The sequence below is a fragment of the Molossus molossus genome, unplaced genomic scaffold, assembly GCF_014108415.1.
Source record: "Molossus molossus isolate mMolMol1 unplaced genomic scaffold, mMolMol1.p scaffold_m16_p_10, whole genome shotgun sequence".
Taxonomy (NCBI): Eukaryota; Metazoa; Chordata; class Mammalia; order Chiroptera; family Molossidae; genus Molossus; species Molossus molossus.
This window is the reverse complement of record NW_023425345.1, coordinates 83528677-83533728: the sequence shown is the minus strand read 5'-3', so window position 1 is coordinate 83533728 and position 5052 is coordinate 83528677. Positions and strand designations below refer to the sequence as shown.

At 36.4% G+C, this 5052-nt stretch overlaps 1 non-coding gene across 1 annotated transcript; it reads right to left on the bottom strand.

Moving 5' to 3' along the window:
- Window positions 1-4041: 4041 nt before the first annotated feature.
- LOC118624902 lies at window positions 4042-4166 on the bottom strand. The gene has a single exon (XR_004958556.1).
- Window positions 4167-5052: the final 886 nt, after the last annotated feature.

The following is a 5052-nucleotide window of genomic DNA, read 5'->3' as shown; positions in this document are numbered from 1 at the left end:
TGTTAATTCTTCCAATTCATGAAAAAGGTGTATGCTTCCACTTTTTTATATCTTCCTCTATTTCTTTTTTCAATTACCTATAGTTTTCTGTGAAGAGATCCTTCGCTTCTTTGGTTAAGTTTATTACTAGGTATCTTAATTTTTTTGCTACAATGGTAAATGGGATTTTCCTTTTAGTTTCTCTTTCTGTGATTTCATCATTAGTGTATAAGAATGCTGTTGATTTCTTGACATTAGTTTTGTATCCTGCTACTTTGTCAAATTCATTTATTAAATCTAGTAGATTCTTTTTGTTGTTGTTGTTGTTGTTCAGATAGAGTGGGAGGGAGAGAGAGATATAGAGAGAAACATCAACATGAAAGGGACACATTGAGTGGTTGCCACCTGCTCGACACAACCAGGACCAGGGACAGACTGCAATTGAGGTACGTGCCCTTAGCAGGAACCAAACCCAGGTCTCTCTGGACCACAGGCTGATTCTCTAACCACTGAGCCAAACCGGCCAGGGCAAGTCTAGTAGATTTTTGATGGAGTCTTTAGGGTTTTCTATGTACAATATCATGTCATCTGAAAATAATGACAGTTTTTCCCTTCTTCCTTTCCAATTTGGATCCCCTTTATTTTTGTCTTCGTGTCTAATTGCTGTGGCTAAGACTACCAGTACTATATTAAATAAGAGTGGTGAAAGTGGGCATTTCTGTCTTGTTCCCATTCTTAAGGAGAATGCTTTAAGTTTTTGTCCATTGAGTATGATGTTGGCTGTAGGTTTTTCATATAAAAAGTGGTCATCTTAATGAACTATTTCATGAAATGTGTCCACAGGAAGATAGAGTTGAGGATGACTTAAGTCTGAACAGTATGGGAATGGGGAATTGTCATGAAAAAAAAAGTGTACATAATACTTTTGCAGATTTTACAAAACTATGTAGTCATATTGGAGATTGATAGAAGCCTTTCTCAGAGGCGTCTACAGAAAGCAAGGGGCTGTGAGGCTTAAAGTGTGTTATTTTGACAGTAAGTTTACCCCTGGGTATTGATCTCCATCACATGAAATTAGCCCCTCGCTTGCTCAGTATATAGTGGAAATTAATAATTGTTTACTTAATACCTTTTATAATCTTTCTTCCTTTCCCTTTTCCTGAAGGATCCCTCCATTGCACTGGCATTGTTCCATTGCCTGAGGGTAATATTCCTTTTTATTGTTACCAGCAGCCAAAACAGACTCTTCTGTCCTTTTGTCCTCCAAAATATACAAGTCAAGATGTTGTCAGCTTCTCACCTAGAGAAACAAGCAAAAGCTCAATCCCCTGAGGCACTAAGATAGCCAGCGTTTGCTGACACGGAGGTAAATATTAGCATCCCCTACCTAGCAAATGACTACAATGTACAATTTTAGGCTGACCTCAGAGGCACAGTAACTGACTGAAAATCTTTCAATTTTTGGGTTTGGGGATGATTGATTATTCTGCCTCTTCACCATGCTGTTCAAGAATTGGTCATAAATGAGGATCACATGAGAATTTATGTGGCATGAACACCTTGATGGAAAATGTGAAATAATCAATTTACTGTATATTCCTAATTATATATATGAAGAAACTATTATGTGGAGCTGTTCTTGTGAGATAATAAAATTTGTTATTAAGAGAAAAAGAAAAGAAACAAGGTTCCATTTTCAACTGGATGGGTTTCTGTGTTTAAAAAAGGCTTAGGTAAGTTTAAAATGAAAAGAAGCTGAGAAAGAGGTTGTCGTTTTAGGATCAGAGAAAAAAAAATGTTCCTAATATGAGAAGTGCAAATTAAGAAAGATTTTTGGTTTCCTTTAGGCCTTAATTTCTTCTCTTTTATCCTCCTATCTTAAAATGCTGGTCTTTAAATGTAGTGGTGTTCACCTCCCTCCTGACTGCAGTCCTGTGATTATTTTGTGGAAGGAGAAGACTCATTTCATTTATAAGCCAATGGGGGACAGAGGAAAGTATCTACATTAAGTAAAAAATAAAAACCAAAACTGCTTTCTACTCAGCTCTTCACTTAAATACCACAGAACTAGCAGAGGCAAACAACAGTGATAATAAAATCTAGTACATGTGATGTGTGAGGACATTGAGCTAGAAAATGGAAATATGATTGAACTCTTAAGATCACTGTTAGCTTATCTGAAAATGAGAATAAAAATACAGTAGTCCCCCCTTATCCATTGTTTTGCTTTCCTCATTTATAGTTACCCACAGTCAACCAAAGTCTGAAAATATGAAACAGAAAATTCCAAAAAGAAATAATTCCTGAGTCTTAAATTGCACACAGTTCTGGTAGAGTGGTGAAATCTTGCACAGTCATGCTTCCATTTGCCCAAGACATGAGTCATTCCTTTGCCCCGAATATTCATGCTGCTCATGCTCCCACCCATTGGTCACTTTGTAGCCCTCTTATTTAGCAGAGCAACTGTCATGGTATTTATCGTAGTGCTTGTGTTCAAGTAACCCTTATTTTACTCAATAATGTTTCATTCACCTCACTTCATCTCATCACACAGGCATTTTATTATCCCACATCAACTTGAGAAAGGTGAGTACAGTACAATAGGTTGATTTGAGAGAGAGATACCTCATTCACTGGTCAGTGTCGTCTAAGGATCACAATAGGATGTGACTATTTTGCTTTATATGTGTTTTTCCTCTCTACAATTTTCCCCTCTACAATTTAGTTAAAACCTGAGCTACTTCAGGTCCTAAAAGATTAGACTGTGTAAACTCAGATCATTGTTTTGCTTTAGATGTCTCTATAAGTCGGATGTTAGAACGTTAACACATTAAAATCGTGTGCATGATTTCTTATGAGTATCTATCAATGGATTTAAATGAACTTAGGATACTAAGTAGTCAGAGAAAGATTAGCAGCTGTTTTGCCATCCTGCTTCTCCAGGGGCACCAGGAATAAAATAAAGAAGAAAGAAATGGTTGAGAAAAGGTCATTTTCCCTGATTATGTACTAGAAAGGTAATGGAAAGTCATGATCTATGGAATGCTTTAGGTAGGGATGTCTCTCTGCCCAGTCAAAGTTGCTGATGGTAAATAAACATGAACTGTAAGCATTTATGGGACGTGATCCATTGAGAAATCTTAGTGCCAGTTTTATAATTATCTGAGTATTGAGTGAATATATTTTATAACTTGAATAACTCCCTTTGGGGAAGTGATTAGCAGTTTCACCTGTCAGATTTGGAGCAGGGTGTGTCCTAGTGTGGGAAGGAAGAATTTGCGAAACTGCACTGATTCGCTCAGATTTCTTTATTGGCTAAGAATATTGTTGGCTAATGGTGGGTTTTAATTGAATTTGTTTATTCCCTATTACATTCTTCACCTTGTCTGATGCTAAATTTTCTTAAAACATTTTAATTCTACTCAGCTATTTCACCATGAAGTAAAAAGATTTCTAATATGCAATACATCTGCTTTTCTGTCTCTATAAATATCTATATATTAATGTTCTAGTCTTTCTCATATGACCACTGTATTTCTTAATTTTACAACAAAAATTTTCCCCCAAACATTATATTGGGAGTTAGAATTATACTGGTAAAGAATACAGATTATTTGCCTAATAGCATGAGATTATAGTCTAGTGACAATGTAGATATTATGTAATATAGCAATTCTTCAAGTGTAATTTTCTACCCTCTAACGTAATGTAGAGAGTTAGGAACATTTTTCTTAATGCGGTGTTATCTAAGGTGAGACATGAATATCAGAGAAAGAGGAAATGAAAATGAAGAAGATAGTTACAGACAAAGGGAACAGCATGAGCAAAGGCCCTGAAGACTTTTAAGAACTGAAAGAAGGTTGCATGGCAGAAGTTAAGGTCATAATATGGTAATGAGGTAGAGCGCTATGCTGGAGCTAGTTGATGGAAGGCCATGTGAACCATTATAAAGAACTATGGCCTTTAACCTAAGACAAATAAAACACCATGGAAGGGAATGTGCATTGTTTTAAATGAAATATAACCATCTTCTTATTCTTCCTTCTTTTATTTTTATTTAATAAATGATTGAGGTAGAAATACAAGGCTGCCCAGCTCATGGCAGCCCTGACAATGATCCTCAAGGGTTGGCCTCCAGCCCAGGCTGGGGAGAAAATAAACCCCCTGCAGCCCCAGGAAGAGAGGCCTTGCCATCTTCTTTTCTAGATTCAAACCTTTACCTGTTTTTTTTTATAGTAACTCTCTCCACCTCCATCCAGGAGCTTGGCCCATCAGTCATCTTCTCTTTCACTCTTACCTTCAAATCCTACTTACCAATCCACTCTTTCCCCTCTCAAATATTCCTGTCATACCTAAATTGTAGAATTCCTTTTTTTTTCAGCTTAAATACATTCTCTTGTCCTTTAGAGACAAATGTCTTGAAATATAATGTGCGTCATGCTACAGTACAATTTTTGTAAGACTTCCATGCTGAAGACCTGTACCATGATTAAACCTCATTCCAAGTTACTGTATGTAGTATCAGTTTTTGCAAATCATTTGTGGAGTATCTAGTATTGTATTAATCATTGAATGTATAACTAATGTGTCCTCTGTGATTAAAATTTTGGTTCATTTGTATATGAGCTACCCATCCCACAAGGTTATCAAGAATCATTGAACAACAGCATGATTCTTCCTTCCAAGAATATTTATTGGGCAACTGCTAGGTGTGAGATGGGAAATACAGAGGAAGTGAAAAACATTGTCAGTTCCCTGTTAAGAAACTTGGACATGCTGGTGGTGCTGGTGGGGAAAAAGGAAAACAGAAGAAAATAAATGAGTAAATATATGTTAATTTTATGTTATAATACCTACTGAACAGTGATTTCAAACTATAAAGTACTTTAAATTCATTCATTCGTTCATTCACTAATTTAACACGTTTGTATGGCATGTGCTCTGTGAGTGCACTGTGTTCAGTAGGAAATGTCAGTAAGAGAGTGTCCTGACCTGAAAGATCTCAAGTTCTCACGGGAGTAATAAAGGAAGTGATAAACTGCTTTACAATGAGCTAGGTGATGGAACAGGGGT